This window comes from Megascapheus bottae, chromosome 11, assembly GCF_031878675.1.
Source record: "Megascapheus bottae isolate mThoBot1 chromosome 11, mThoBot2.hap1, whole genome shotgun sequence".
Lineage (NCBI taxonomy): Eukaryota > Metazoa > Chordata > Mammalia > Rodentia > Geomyidae > Megascapheus > Megascapheus bottae.
The window spans coordinates 27,393,089-27,409,150 of NC_143519.1; positions in this window are offsets into that span (position 1 = coordinate 27,393,089).

Sequence of the window (16,062 nt, forward strand, 5' to 3'; positions counted from 1 at the left end):
GACAGACAGACAGAGAAAGAGAGAGAGAGAGAGAGAGAGAGAGAGAGAGAGAGAGAGAGAGAGAGAGAGAGGAACATAAAGTTTAATAATTGTATGTGTTTTATCAATTAAACTATATCTTATATTTTTAAAATCATGATTCATACAATTAGATTTAAAGCAAATTGTGAAGGAAATGAATTAAGATAAATGGTTAATCATTAATATAGCTTATATTTTTATAATTCTGTAAGCACATTTTATTATTCACAGTAGAAGAGTAATTAATTAGAAATCTTCCAGTGACAAATAATAGAAACCATCTAAAGCTCATTTACATTGATGAAACAATTGATGCAGTGGTATAAATAGCAAATTTGCAAAAAGTACGTTACTGATAGACATATATTACAGGTACATTTTATTGACATTATCATGGTATCTATAAGAATAGAGTTGCAAAACAAACCCAAATCAAGTAGAAGGAAGCAAATTATTAAAATTAAATCAGAATTAAATGACTTAGAGTAAAAAAAAGCATAGAAAGAATTAACAAAACAAGGAGTTGGTTCTTTCAAAAAATTAACTACCAACAGAAAAAGGGAACACATCCAAATAAACAAAATCAGGGACAAGAATGGAAATGTCACCACAGAAATTTCCGAGATCCAAAACATCATACAAGAATACTTTTCAAATATTTATACCAACAAATTGAAGAATCTAAAAAAATGGGCATAGTTGTAGCAAATATTTTTGAGGCACCCGGCACCCCTGACCAGCAGGGAAGAACGGACACCACCCGAGGATCCTTCTCATATCACGCTTTATTGAAGAGCAACTTGATTGAAGGGAGAGCTGAAGCAGAGGGGCCCGGGGCAGGGAAATGCAGCTGCTTATATACAATCAAGGAACACGGGGCTTTTGCCATTGGCTGCTCTGTTGCCAGGGCCATTTTAAAACTCGGGATTGGTCAGGCCTCTGACGTCATACGCGCAGACTCAGTGGAATGAGCAAAGGCTCCGCACTCACATACCAAATAAGGAGAACTAAGAAGTTGTTTACAAGGAGCGAGGCAGGGAACAGGCGCCATCTTGTAATGGCGGCCGCTCCGGCTCCCCACATCTCCCCCTTTTATCTATCCAAATATCAATTATCTATAGAAAAGCTTCTGATAAGAAGCTGAATGCTTTTTGATAAAGATCAAAATGTAACAGAATGAACACACACTCATGAAGAGGACGTCTTAATCCCAGAGCCTTGAATATGGGACTTAAATATAAAAAGTGATTTAGATCTGTATATAATATAAATTAAAGATGTTGAGTGAGTGTTTTCCCCATTATTAAATAGACTAAACTGAATTGTAATCGCAGTTAATTGAAAGAGATAGAGAATTAAAGAAGAGTAAGGTGTGATGATGCAACTACATGATGGAATGGCATGCTTTCAGGATTGAGGGTGGAGGTATTAGTAAGGATAATGCCTCTAAAGCTTCATTATTTAACTGCATACATTTTTACATCTGTGAATTTATACAAAAATGATACCCTAAACACTCATTTATTTGTACTTTGATGGATATTAGATACAATAGCCCAAGTAGTGGTATACAATATTTTAAACTTTTATAGTAAAAGTGATGTTCAGGGGAGTTACAGTTACTTAACTCAGACATTAAGTACATTTCTTTTTGAATAGTGTTACCTCTTCCCTTATTTTCTCCATTTTTCCCCTCTTAATGCCTAAAACTTTTAATAAGCAAGAAATGAAGATACAGATTTACTTATAAGGGGTACAAGATAGTTATAAAAATGGTCTTTAAGACAGAGAAATATCTACTGCAATTTGCTAACAGAATACAAGATACATGCAACAAGCTTATTTTTAATAGTACAGGCTGTTTCTTTAAGTGTTCTGTATTTATTTACTATGGTAAAACATTTTGCTATAATTTGTAATTCTAGAGTAAGTGATTCACTTAGGCAGTAAACATGTTCTCTTTTGTTTATAACGTTTATTTGAAGTTACTCTCGGATAACTTTTCCTAATTGGAGAACTTATTTTAACAGTTGTTTGTAAAATAAACTCAACTATTCATGTATAAGTAACCAGTGAAACTAATTGACAATCTTTCTGTCACAGTTGATTTCAAACATCTCTGTAATGAATTCGTTGGATAATTAAATGCATAAATCTTTAGCAAAATAAAAAGTAACTGCATTTATAAGACAACTATTGCTTAATTCTCTATACATATATGCAGAAAGAAGCAATGGGAGAATTATTGGATAAAACACTATAGTAAATCCAGAAACCTTACTAAAATGAAAACTAAATTTTAAATATATATAACATATAGCATAATATACATATTCTTGTTTTTTCCATAACAGTATAAACATTTCAGAATAAAATGGCTTAAATTTATGACAGTATAAAATATAAAAGAATGTATTAATGTAAATACTACTTGATGAAAGGAAATATTTAATAAATCTTAGATAAAATATTTAAAAATATACAATAATAATGGAACTTCATATTTTCACAAATAATTTTGATGACTTGTTTATAAGTGATCAATACATTGTTTTGTTTTCATGCCATTTGATGACAACAATAATATTATAAAAATTTGTATATATTTTAGTTAATAAGAATGGGTATGAAAGTGGTGAGTAGCTAATGAACTTCATAAATGAAATCCTCATTATAATCGACAAAAAAGTCCAAGCTGAACAAGTAAACTTGTGCAATGCAGTCTTGCTTAAACCATTCTACTTAAAAAATACCCACCTAGACAGTAACTTGAGTAAGTATACCCAGCTACTTTTTTTCATGCCAGTTTAATATTTTAAATTTAAATTCCATTTAATTTTAATTTATTGTAAAGGTGTTGTACAGATGGGTTCAGTTACCTACGCCATGTAAAGAAACTATTTCTTTTAAGCAATGTCAGCCCTTCACTCTTTTACAGTTTTTCCCTCCCAGTATCCCAGGTTCTAGAGTTAATTTTCAACATAGCATCTACTGAGTGTCACTGATGCATATGTTCACCTCTGTCCTACCATTTTTGTGCTCAGATAGATGATAGATTCTAATGATGGCCTTTATCCAGCAACAATAGATTAAATTTTAGTACAGTAAATCACCTCTGAATCATTAAAATCACTATTATCATCATCATAACCACCACTATCATCATCATGAATGCTTATATACACAGACACATATATAATAGCTTATCTATCGCTAAGTTTTTTTTCACTTTCAGGATGATGATGAAGATGTAACCAAAAAGGAGAAGAACTATTTAGTCTTTGACATCAACTATATTTTTAATCACTTTGTTAGCATCCTATTTGACTATACCAGAGCATCTCTGTCAGAATTACCATATTATTATAAATGTTGGTGCCCTTGATAGACTTGTATATAGTATAGAAACTAATAAACGGAAAGATGGTCAATATGAAATACTGTCATGATAAACATTGATGTGATTCGAAAGACTGTAACACTAGCAGCAGTGGTAATACTAGTGTACTATCAGGAAACTAAGCAAAGGTGTGATCAAAATGTTTAATTCACCTGAACCTGAAACCTTAAAAATCCAAAGAATCATTTCATTTTTCTTTTCACATTTTCCTTATGGACGGTTTATAATTCGAATCACTAAACAAACGAAAACAACACATGGTAGTCACACCACGTAGGACAAAATATGTTGTATTTTATTTTGAACACACTAAGCAATAATTCATAATGGAAGAACTATTAATCACATTCAATACCAGTAGACACAAAATTTGAAAAGCTAAGAGACATGTGCAGAAGGCTACCAGGACAAAATGCTATTGACTCAATGGCTTCAAAAATAAAACACAAAACTCTTATTGTCTTATAGACCAAAAATGTGAGATTAAAGTTCTGACTGATTTCTTCACTGTTGTCAGTTCCTGACTTCTGCTTTGTTCACAGTGGGTTTATTTTTATGTTCTTGAAACAAAGAGGAAGAGGAAGAGGGAGAAAGAAAGTCAGAGGAAGAATAAGGGAAGACATCTAAACTCAACTATGATTAAACACTTTGTTTTGTTTAAACAAATTTTACATAAAATGTTTCATCACAAATAAATACTACAGGGGCCCAGAGTTTGGCCTAGTGGTAGTGCTTGCCTAGCATACATGAAGACCTGGGTTCAATTTCTTGGTACCACATTCATAGAAAAAGTCGGAAGTGTTCCTGTGGTTCAGGTGGTAAATCTCTAGCCTTGAGAAAGTCCAAGGACAGTGCTCAGACCCTGAGTTCAAGTCTCAGTACTGGCAAAAATGTACTGCACTTTTCCAAGAAATTACACAGTCAAGACTCAGAAATAAAGTTTAGAATAAATTATACTTCCCAAATTGTAATCTCAATGCAGTAAAAATATATTTAGGGAATCCCTAGATTCTTGAAAACTAACCATCACAGTGGTAAATAATTCATTAGTCAAGGAAGAAATGAGTAAACACATAAGACAGATTTCTACCATTTAACAAAATTCTTTGGAATCAAGTAAATAATTATCAAGTCTATATTTACCTAAAGAGAGCAGAAAAGTTGGATTACATGCCTGTAATCCTAGCTACTAAGGAGGCAGAGATCTGAGGATCAAGGATCAAAACCATCTTGGACACTATAGTCTTTGAGATTCTTATCTTCAATTCACCATTAGAAATTGGGAAGTGACCGTATGGCTCCAGGGGTAGAGTGGGTAGCCTTGAGCTGAAGAGCTCAGGGACAAAGCCCAGGCCCAAAGTTCAAGCCCCAAAATGGGCCGAAAGAGAGACACAGAGAGAAGAGAAAACGTTAAAGTCCATTATCTAAATCTACCTTGTGAAATCAACAAAAGAGTAAAAACTGAATACAATCTAAGTAGAATAAGAGAAAACATTGATCAGAATTGGAAATGAATAAAATAGTACAATACAAAAAATTACAAGTAGCTTAAAATTATTAAGAAAATTGATCAATGTAAATAATTGGAAAGCTAATTAATAAAACAAACTTACATTGGAATTAAGAAATATCAAAGGACTGATTGCATAGATATAGATTCCTTAAAACCATGATTAAGAAATTTTATAACAACATATAAATCATGTATGAATAGAGAGGTTTAATTATATTAGTAATATTTCTGAGTTAAAAATACTGTATATCTGTGGCCAGATTTCATGGCTTTCTGGTTTATAGAAATATAAAACAGAACTATATAAATACATCAGCTGGCTTAAACAATCCAGTCTATGAATGTAATGCCGCCCAAAACTATCTTTTCTCTACCTTCCTTTTGTACTTTCTTCTCTGTACAATACAAATTGTTTGACTTGCCAAATATTAGTTTTTGAAGTCACAGAAATTTTGCTGAGAAATGCCCTCATAGTCTATGAGCTTGATACTTATTTCTTTATATTGTGGAAATGTATACTTCATGTGCTTCTTATCCTTAAATTTTAACAAATGATTAACTAATTGATAAAATTCTGTATGGTAAGCTCTGGGTCATTAGAGAAGTATTATGCTGCTGATATTACTTATATTACCTTATCTAAGATATCAGTTTCAGTAAAGTCATGTCCCAGTTTCAATAGAAATGCTTACTGATATAAATTGGAAGGCACCTTTAATTTTATGGTAATAAAGAGGAAATAGAATTTAGAACTATATATTAATATATCTTTTAAAATTTTTAACAATTAAAATATATCAGTAAAGAAAAAAGAAAAAATGAAGGGCACATGTAAAATGTTAAGAGACTTAGAAACTGAACCATTATGAGCAATACCAGCATAGGCTTCTTATACAGAAACACATTAAGTAGAAATCTATAGCTAATTTGAAAATTAATTTGGAAAAGAATTGCTATTCTAACAGTAAGCACAAGTAGCAGTATGATGTCATCATCTCTGATAATTTTTCTTGTTGAATGAAGAAAGGAAGCAAGATCTGCATCTTCACTTTCTCACTTGCCTGAAAACTTCTATTAGTAAATATTATACAAATGTGCTAAATTAATGTTGTGCATCTTCATATCCAGGAATTTTCTGAATGTTTAAGGTATGATTTTCTTTCCCTTCCTTCTCTCTTCCTTTCATTCCCCTGTTCTTCCCTCCCAACCCATTCTCTTCTCCCAAAACCTGGAGGAAAAAAAATGTCATATGTAGTTAACTTAATTATTTTTTTTTTCTTTTTTCTTTTTCTGTTGGTGGTGGGGCTTGAACTCCGGACCTGGGTGCTATCCCTAAGCTTTTCATCTCAAAGCTTTCACTCTACCACTTGAGACACAGCATCACTTTGGATCTTCTGGTGGTTAATTAGAGAAAAGGATCTCATGGAATTTCATGCCCTGGCTGGCTTTGAACAGTGACCCTAAGATCTCAGCTACCTGAGTAGCTAGAATTACAGGCATGAACTACCGGCGCCCAGCTAACTTAGATATTCTTTCTACCAAAATAAGAACAAGTACTTTCCCTTGACCATTAAGTCCATACAAGGCATGTCATTATTACTTGATCTTTGAGGCATTTTTCCTTTTTTTCATATATTTTTATTGTAATTAATAGAAGGGTTACATGATATTTGCCAGATAGAAGGTACATTAATTCCCATACATGGATACCTTTTCACATGTCTTGATCCCCATTTCCCACCTCCCCACCGCTACCCCTCGTCTTGTTTTCCCCCCTTCCCTATCCAATTTCAAATAACTAAATACAAATATATCCGATATATTAGGTAACAAAGTGAGATACTGTAACAATATGAGATAACCAAGGGACAGCAAAAGAGATGAGAGATAACATAGTACCTTAAGATCAACAATCATTCATTATATAGCTTATGTTTCTATATCCTAGAGATCCTTTCATTTAGCGTCATACTATATGGCCCTTTGTATCAAAGTTTTGCTCTATTGCAAATCTCTGCTAGGAGAGCCCAAGGTTTCTACTGATTATGACAAATGAGGGAAACCATTGAGCCTAAGTTCCTTTGAGTCTGGCTTACTTCACTTAATATGATTTTTTCTAAGTCTTTCCATTTCCTAACAAAAGGGGCGATGTCATTCTTTCTGACAGCAGCATAGAATTCCATTGCGTACAACTACCACATCTTGTTGATCCACTCATCAACTGAGGGACATCTAGGTTGGTTCCATATCTTTGCTATGGTGAATAGTGCTGCAATGAACATTATTGTGCTGGTGGATTTAGTATGTCTTTGTTTCTGGATGATTGGGTAAATGCCAAGTAGTGGAATTGCTGGGTCATAGGGGAGTTCTATGTTTAGGCACTGCCATACTGCTTTCCCTAGTGGTTGAACGAGTTTGCACTCCCACCAACAGTGTAGTAGTGATCCCTCCTGGCCACATCCCCTCCAGCATCTGTTGTTATTAGTTTTCTTGATCCTGGCCATTCTGATTGGAGTGAGGTGGATGAGTTACATTCCTGTAATTTATAAGTCCGACCATAGCAGCTACAACTCTAACTTAGAATATATCTAATTTTCTAATTTGACACATAATTTAAATACAATTCTGTGAGAAGCTTTATTATGATTAAAATTTGGCAAAATGTCAAAAGATGAATGTACTTATGATTGTCCATGTGTAGATGTACCTAATGACTGGACTAGTGACAGATGAGTAATCAAATAAGGACATTCTTATGCTATTATGTGGTCATTCTGGTACATTTTTGTTCACCATCGTTTTCAACAAAATCATTAATTACGTTAATCAAGATTTTCACATAATTTGTGTTCTATTGATAGAAATGCCAAATTAGATAAACTATTCTGATTTGCTGAATCTAGAGAGATTTGTTCTGCTGAAGCAACAGCAATTAAATTGTCAATATCATTGCTTAAAGGAAAATTTATGCTGAGAAAGGAAGCATGAATTTGAAATACTATGCACAAAGCATTGTAGTTATGTAGAACAAGATTACCAAAGTATTTTATTCTTAAATATTTGTGATACTTTCATCATTACTTTGATATGCATTTAAACTGCTATCATAACCATGGACTCAGAAGTAATAAAAGCATTTTAATGGTGCAAATCCAGCAAAAGAAAAAGTGAAAATTATCATTCAATTTGTATAAAAATTATAATCATGTAAATGTTACAATCATATAAAATGGACAGAACAAGATATATAGAGACTACTTCAAGAAATATTAGCAATTCCTTTTGAAATCCAGCAATATAAATGTGTACCAGTTTATCTTTCCCTTCCCTTCCTTCTTCCTTCTGCCTCACTTTCCACAGTTCTTCCCTCCTCACCCATCCTCCTCCCCATTCCTTGTCTAACTTTACACCTACCTTCCTTCCTTCTTTCCTTCCTTCCTTCCTTCCTCCCTTCCTTCTTTCCTTCCTCCCATCCAAGGGTGCTTCATCAATAATCAAAATAAGCACAGATTTTGAAAGCAAAATAAACTGAAATGTAATTCATATTTTCTGACTTATTTCTGCAAATTTTCTGTGATAAATGGGCAGTAATTGGATATTATAATCAAAGGAGCATTATGGGAGTGAATTGCTAAAATTTATAAGCATAAATTTGCACAGGTACGTATTTGTATTAAAATAATTGGTTCACAGTCACCAATGGGTTGACATGTCTAATCCTAAGAAATCTGGCATCTGAAATCCTGAGGATGATAATTAAGAATCTGTCAGAAAAGTCCACAACATTCTAGCTCCAAAAAATTTAAGGCATGGTGGAAATGGAGTTCAAGAGGTAGATTGTCGCGTATTTTGAGAAAACTGAGCAAACCCATGACGTTCTCTATTAGTGGAAGAGATTAATAGACAGACAGACACACAGACACACAGACAGACAGACAGATACATGGACGAATATAAGAGAACCAAACATGGAAAGTCATTAGGAGAGATCATATCTTATTTTTTTGTTACATGAACTCTGCACTGTTTAAATAATTTATTTTTTTTTGATTGTTGGGGTACTGTAGAGGGGTTATAGTTACATTCATCAGGTAGAGGGTACATTGGTTCTCACATGTTGATACACCTTCTTATGTTTTTGTCCCCATTTTGCACTAGCCAACCCCTCCCAATCATCTTGTTTTCCCCATGTCCTTCCCTATTTCTAATAAACAAATAAATTTATATACAATACACTAGGTAACACAATCAGATACAGTAATCACATGAGATTAACCATAAGGGGAAAAAGGAGAAATGAAATAACATAGTATATTAAAAACAACAATCACAAAGATAAACCTCTTGTTTTCATATCCTAGAGTTCGTTTCCTTCAGTCTCATCCTATACGACTTTATGTGCATAGCTTTTGAGCTACTGTGATCTTCTGTCCTAGATATGAACTAATTATGACAAATTAGAGAAACAATGGAGTCTATGGTCCTTTGGGTATAACTTTCTTCAATTACTACGATTTTTCCCAAGTCTTTCCATTTCCTTTTGAATGGGGAGATGTCACTCTTTGTGATGGTACCAGGAAATTCCATTGTGTATAAGTACATTTCCTTAATTCATTCATCTACTGAAGGGCATCTGAGTTGGCTCCATCTCTTAGCAATGGTAAATAATGTTGCAATGAACATTGCTGTGCTGGTAGATTTAGTACAGCTTTGCTTCTGGATAGTTGGGCAGATGCCCAGAACTGAGATTGCTGGGTTATAACAGAGCTCTATGTTTAGTCTTTTGAGGAATGGCCAACTGCTTTACAAAGTGCTTGAACTAGTTTACACTCCCACTAACAGGGTAGTAGTGATCCCTTCTGGTCCCATCCACACCACCATCTGTTGTTATTATATTTCTTGATAATGACCATTCTAACTGTGAGATGGAATCTCAAAGTTGTTTTGAATTCCATTTCTATTATGACCAGAGTGGTGGCACATTTATTCATGTGTCCATAAACCATTGTTATTTCCTCTTCAGATAAGTATTTCCTTAAGTCTTTAGCGCACCTTTTAATGCGATGATTGTTTCTTTAAGGCTGTTTTTGACAGATTCAATTTTTGAGCTCTAGGTATAATGTAGATATGAGGCTCTTGTGTGTTGTATGGCTAGTGAAGATCTTCTCCCACTCTGTGGGCTTTCTATTTAACTTACTACCTATGTCCTTTGCCATACAAAAGCTCTACAGTTTAATGCAGTCTCATTTGTCCAAACTTTCTTTAATTTGTTGTGTTTCTGGGCTATTATTAAGAAAGTTTTGGCTTGTGCCAAGGAGAATGAGTGCATCTCCTATTCTTTGTTGTAAAGTTATCAGGGTATCTACTTTTACTTCAAGGTTTTTGATCCACTGGAATTAATTCTAGTGAAGGCTGACAAGTAAGAATCCAACTCTAGTTTTCTACAGCTATTTAACCAATTCTGCAGCAGCACTTGTTTAAGAGCCAATCTGTCTTCCATCCTATATTTTGGCCCCCTTATCAAAGATTAGGTGACCATAGGTCTATGGGTTGCTTTCTGGGTCTTCAGTTCTATTCCATTGTTCCTCAGACCTGTTCTGTGTCAGTACCAAGCTGTTTTGTTTACTATAGCTCTGTAATAGAGTCTAAAGTTTAGTGTTGTTATTCCTCCAGCACTGTTCTTTCTTCTAAGAATTGTTTTTCCTATTTGGAGTCTTTTATTATTCCATATGAATTTTTGGATCGCTTCCTCTATTTCATTAAAGAATGACATTGAGATAGTGATGGGTATCACACTGAATTTGTAGATAACCCTTGGTAGGATTGGCATTTTCACAATGTTAATTCTTCCAGTCTAGGAGCATGGAGGTTTTTCTAATTCCTCAGTTCTGCTTTAATTTCCTTTTTCAGATTTTTAAAGTTTTCATCATGAATGTCCTTTGCATTCTTACTTAATTCCAAAGTACTTTAGTTTCTTAGAGGCTATTGCAAAAAGAGAGTTGCTTTCCTGATTTCTGTCTTGTTCCTCTTGTTGTTGTCATAAAAGAAAGCAGTTGATTTTTGAGGGTTAATTTTATACCCTGCTACATTGCCAAAGTTTCAAATCTGCTCAAGCAACTCAGCAGTGGAGTCTATAGGGTTTTTTAAATACAGAATCATGTCATCTGCAAAGAGGGAAAGTTTCACTTCCTCTTTCTCTAATTGGATCCCCTTTGTGCTTGCTTCTTGCCTTATTGCTCTGACTAGGAATTCTAATGCTGTATTGAAGAGGAATGATTTTAGAGGAAACTGCTTTAGCTTTTCTCCATTAGGTACAATGCTAGCTGTAGGTTTGTCATATACAGCCTTTATTATACTAAGGAATGTTCCAAAGATTCCTAGTTTGTTCAGAGCTTTTATCATAAACTGGTCTTGAATCTTATCAACTGCTTTTTAACACCATTGAGATGATTATGTGATTTTTGGCCTTGCTCCTGTTGATGTGACGAATTATATTAATTGAGTTGTGTATATTGAACCAGCTTTGTATCCCTGTGATGAATCCTGTTTGATCATAGTGTATAATTATTTTGATGAGTTGTTGAAGTTGATTGGCCTGTGCTCTGTTAAGAAGTTTTGCATCAATATTAGTCAAAGAAATGGGTTTATAGTTCTCTTTCTTTTTTTTATATTTTTTATTGTAATTAATAGAAGGGTTACATGATATTTGCCAGATAGATGGTGCATTCATTCCCATACACGGATACCCTTTCACATGTCTTGGTCCCCATTTCCCTCCCCCCACTCCCACCCCTCATATTGTTTTCCCCCCTTCCGTATAAAATTTCAAATAACCAAATACAAATATATCCAATATATCAGGTAACAAAGTGAGATACTGTAACAATATGAGATAACCAAGGTACAGCAAAAGAGATGAGAGATAACATAGTACCTTAAGAACAACAATCATTCATTATATGGCTTATGTTTCTATATCCTAGAGATCCTTTCATTTAGCATCATACTATATGGCCTTTTGTATCAAAGTTTTGCTCTATTGCAAATCTCTGCTAGGAGAGCCCAAAGTTTCTACTGATTATGACAAATGAGGGAAACCATTTAATGAGTCCCTATCTGGTTTTGGGATGAGGATTATGCTGGCTTCATAGAAATGAGTTTGGCAGAGAGCCTTCGCTTTCAATTTCATTGAAAGAGCTTGAGGAGTATTGGTGTGAGCTCTGCTTTGAAGACCTTATAGAATCCAGCTGTGAATCCATCAGGTCCTCGGATTTTCTTGGATGGGAAGTCTCTTACTGACATTTTTATTTCATCACTTGAAGTAGGTCAGTTTAGTTGGTTCAGTTTGGGTATGTTAATATTGGTTAGAAATTCATCCATTTCTTCTAGATTCTCAAATGTATTGGCATAAAGTTTTGCTCCCCTATGACCCAGCAATTCCACTACTTGGCATTTACCCAACCACCCAGAAACAAGGACATACTAAATCCACTAGCACAACAATGTTCATTGCAGCACTATTCACCATAGCAAAGATATAGAACCAACCTAGATGTCCCTCAGTTGATGAGTGGATCAACAAGTTGTGGTATTTGTACACAATGGAATTCTATGCTGCTGTCAGAAAGAATGACATCGCCCCTTTTGTTAGGAAATGGAAAGACTTAGAAAAAATCATATTAAGTGAAGTAAGCCATACTCAAAGGAACTTAGGCTCAATGGTTTCCCTCATTCATCATAATCAGTAGAAACCTTGGGCTCTACTAGCAAAGATCTGCAATAGAGCAAAATCTTGATACATAAGGCCATATAATGTGAAGCTAATTGAAAGTACCTCCAGGATATTGAAACAAAAGCCATATAATGAATGATTGTTGTCCTTAATGTACTATGTTGTCTCTCATCTCCTTTGCTGTCCCTTGGTCATCTCATATTGGTATAGTATCTCACTTTGTTATCTGATATATTGAATTTATTTGTATTTGGATATTTGAAATTTGATAGGGAAGGGGGGAAAACCAAGACGGGTGGGGGGTATGGGGGGGGGAGGGAAATGGGTACCAAGACATGTGAAAGGGTATCAATGTATGTGAATTAATGCACCTTCTATCTGGCAAATATCATGTAACCCTTTTACTAATTACAATAAAAAAAAGAAAAGTACTCCCTGATGATTCTCTAGATCTTGATAATTTCTGTCATAATATTTCCATTCTTGTCCATGATTTTATTTGGGTTTGCTCCCTTCTTTTTTTGGTAAGATTTGATAAGGGTCTGTCAATTATTTTTTCGAAGTGCCAACTCCAACTCCTTCTTTTGTTGATTCTTTCTATGTTTTTTACTCTGATTCATTTAATTCTGCTTTAATTTTAATAATTTGCTTAATTAATTTAAAAAATTGTTTAATTTTAATGTTTATTTGGGATTGGGTTGCTTTTCTTCGAAGAGATTAAGGTCCACGATTAAGTTGTTGGTTTGAACTTTTTCCAATGTGTTAATGTAGGAACTCAGAGCTATAAATTTTCTTCTGAGTACTGCCCTTGCTGTGTCCCAAAGGAGCTGGTGTTTTGTATTGTCCTTTCTGTTAAATAACATAAAGCACTGAGTTTCTGTTCTGATCTTTTCAATAACCCACTGGTGATTCAATAATGTATTGCTCAGTCTCCATGAGTTACAGGTTTCCCCTTGGTAGAGATTGGTATTGAGTTCCAATTTTATGCCATTGTGGTCTAAGAGAATTCAGGGAATAAATTCAGTGTTTCTGAATTTGGACCGGTTTGCTTTATGACTTAAAATGTGGTCTATTTTAGAAAATGTTCCATATGCTAATAAGTAGAAATCATGAGCTCTCCTAGCAGAAATTTACAATAGAACAAAACCTAAATACCATATAGAATGACGCTAAATGAAAGGACCCCAGGATATAGAAAGAAAAGCCATGTAATGATTGTCGTCCTTAATGTACTATGTTATCTCTCATCTCTTCTGTTGTCCATTGATTATCTTATATTGTTACAGTATTTCACCTGGCTATCTGATATATTGTATATATGCATATTTGGTTATTTGAAGTCAGATAGGGAAGGGAAGAAAACAAGATGAGGGGAGAAGGTGCGGGGAGGGAAATGGGGACCAAGACATGAGAAAGGGTATCAATATATGTGAAGTAAAGCACCCTTTATCTGGTGAATATAATGTAAACCTTCTATTAATTACAATAGAAATATATGAAAAAAAGTGTTCCATGTAATGCTGAAAATAAAGTTTAATCTGGTGTTGCTGGTTGGAGTACCTATAGATGTCTGTTAGGTCTAGTTGATCTATGAAATGGTTTAGTTTTGATGTTTGTCTGTTGAGTTTTTGTCTTGTTGATCTATCCAGAGCTGACAGTGGTGTGTTAAAGAAAAAAAACTCACTGTGTTTGGATCTATGTGGGTTTTAGTGTAAAGTTTGTTGAAGTTGCGAGCTCAAGCATTTGGTGTTTAGTTATTTAAGTGGTTTAGATCCTCCCGGAGGAGAGATCACTTTAGTTGTATTAAGTAACTTTTGTTGTCTCTTCTCATTAATTTTAGCTTGAAATCTATTTTATGTGATAAAAGGATGGCAACTCCAGGCTGTTTATGGGGGCATTTACTTGATAGATTGTATTCTAGCCTCTCACTCTCATAATGTTTGTTCTTTTGAGCAAGATGTGTCTCTGGAAGAGAGCAGAAAGATGGATCTTGCTTTTTGATCCACTTAGTTGGTCTATGTCATTTAATCAGAGAATAAGTCCATTGATACTGAGGGTTAAGATTGAAGAATATTTAGTAGCTCTTGTCATTTTTTTTCTACTTTGTTAGAACCTGTGACTTGTTGAATCTAGCTGTAATTTCCTGGTTTGCTTTTTAGGTGCCATTTCTCTGTCAATATCATGTTTGTGTTAATTTGTGTAGAACATCTTTGAGATTTTCTTGTAATGCTAGTTTGGTTGCCACATACTGTTTCAAGTTTTCCTTGCTATGGAAGGTTGTTTGGTTCCCTCAGTTGTGAATGAGAGCTTAGCTAGGTACAGTATTCTTGGTTGGTAGTTACTTGTCTTTAGGGTGTGGCATACAACATTTCAAGCTGTTCTTGCTTGCTTGATCTTTGCTGAGAAATCTGTGGTTATTCTGATTGGTTTTCCTTTGTAGGTGATTGTTCTCTTCTCCCTGGTCACTTTAAGGATCCTTACCTTGGTATCTATTGGTCCTGTTCAGATTAAAATGAGGTGGTTGGATGTTGGATGTCCTTTTCTGGTCAGGTCTGTTTGGGGTGCTTAAAGCTTCTTGTGTCAGGATAGGCCAGTCTTTTCTGGATATTTGGTAACTTCTCTGAGATGATTCCCTGAAGTGTATTTCCAATTCCATTAACCTCCTTCTCCAGACCATCCTCAATACATATTAGCCTTAAATTAGGCTTCCTAATTTAATGACATATTTATTGACTTGGTTTGACTCATTTTCTGATCTTTCTCTAAATATTCTAGGCTATCTTCAACTCTGGAATTTCTCTCCTGCATCGTCTAACCTGTTATCAATGCTTTCTACTCTGTTCTTCATCTCCCTTCCTTCTAGTTGGTCATTTTTGATGGTTTGCTTCTCTTGCTTTATAGCTTTACCTCCTTAGTTTTTGCCGTCCTTTAGCTCAGAGGCTTTACTCTCACTGAACTTTGGTTAGACTTCATCAGCTTTCTCTCCATGGAATTTATGAATTCCTTTATTATTTTTTGATGTTCATGTATATCCCTTTTCATGCTCTGAAATTTCTCATTGATCATGTTTACCAGTAGCATTTGTCGAGCATTTAGAGGACTCTCCTCTAGGTTTTCCATTGACTGCTCTGTTGCTTGTTCATTTTGAGTGGGAGATGTGTTTCCTTGACTTGCCATTTTTCTTGAGTTTTTTGTTCTGGCCATTTGGAAATGGTAGCAAGACTAACAATACACAAGGTTACAATTTTAAGATAAAAGCTATGCATGCAGGCTCACATCTGTAATCCTAGCTAATTAGGAGGCTGAGATCTGAGGATCGTGGTTCAAGTCCAGACTGGTCACTAAATACCAAGAAACTCTTATCTTCAATTAACCACTTGAAATGGGAAGTGGGGT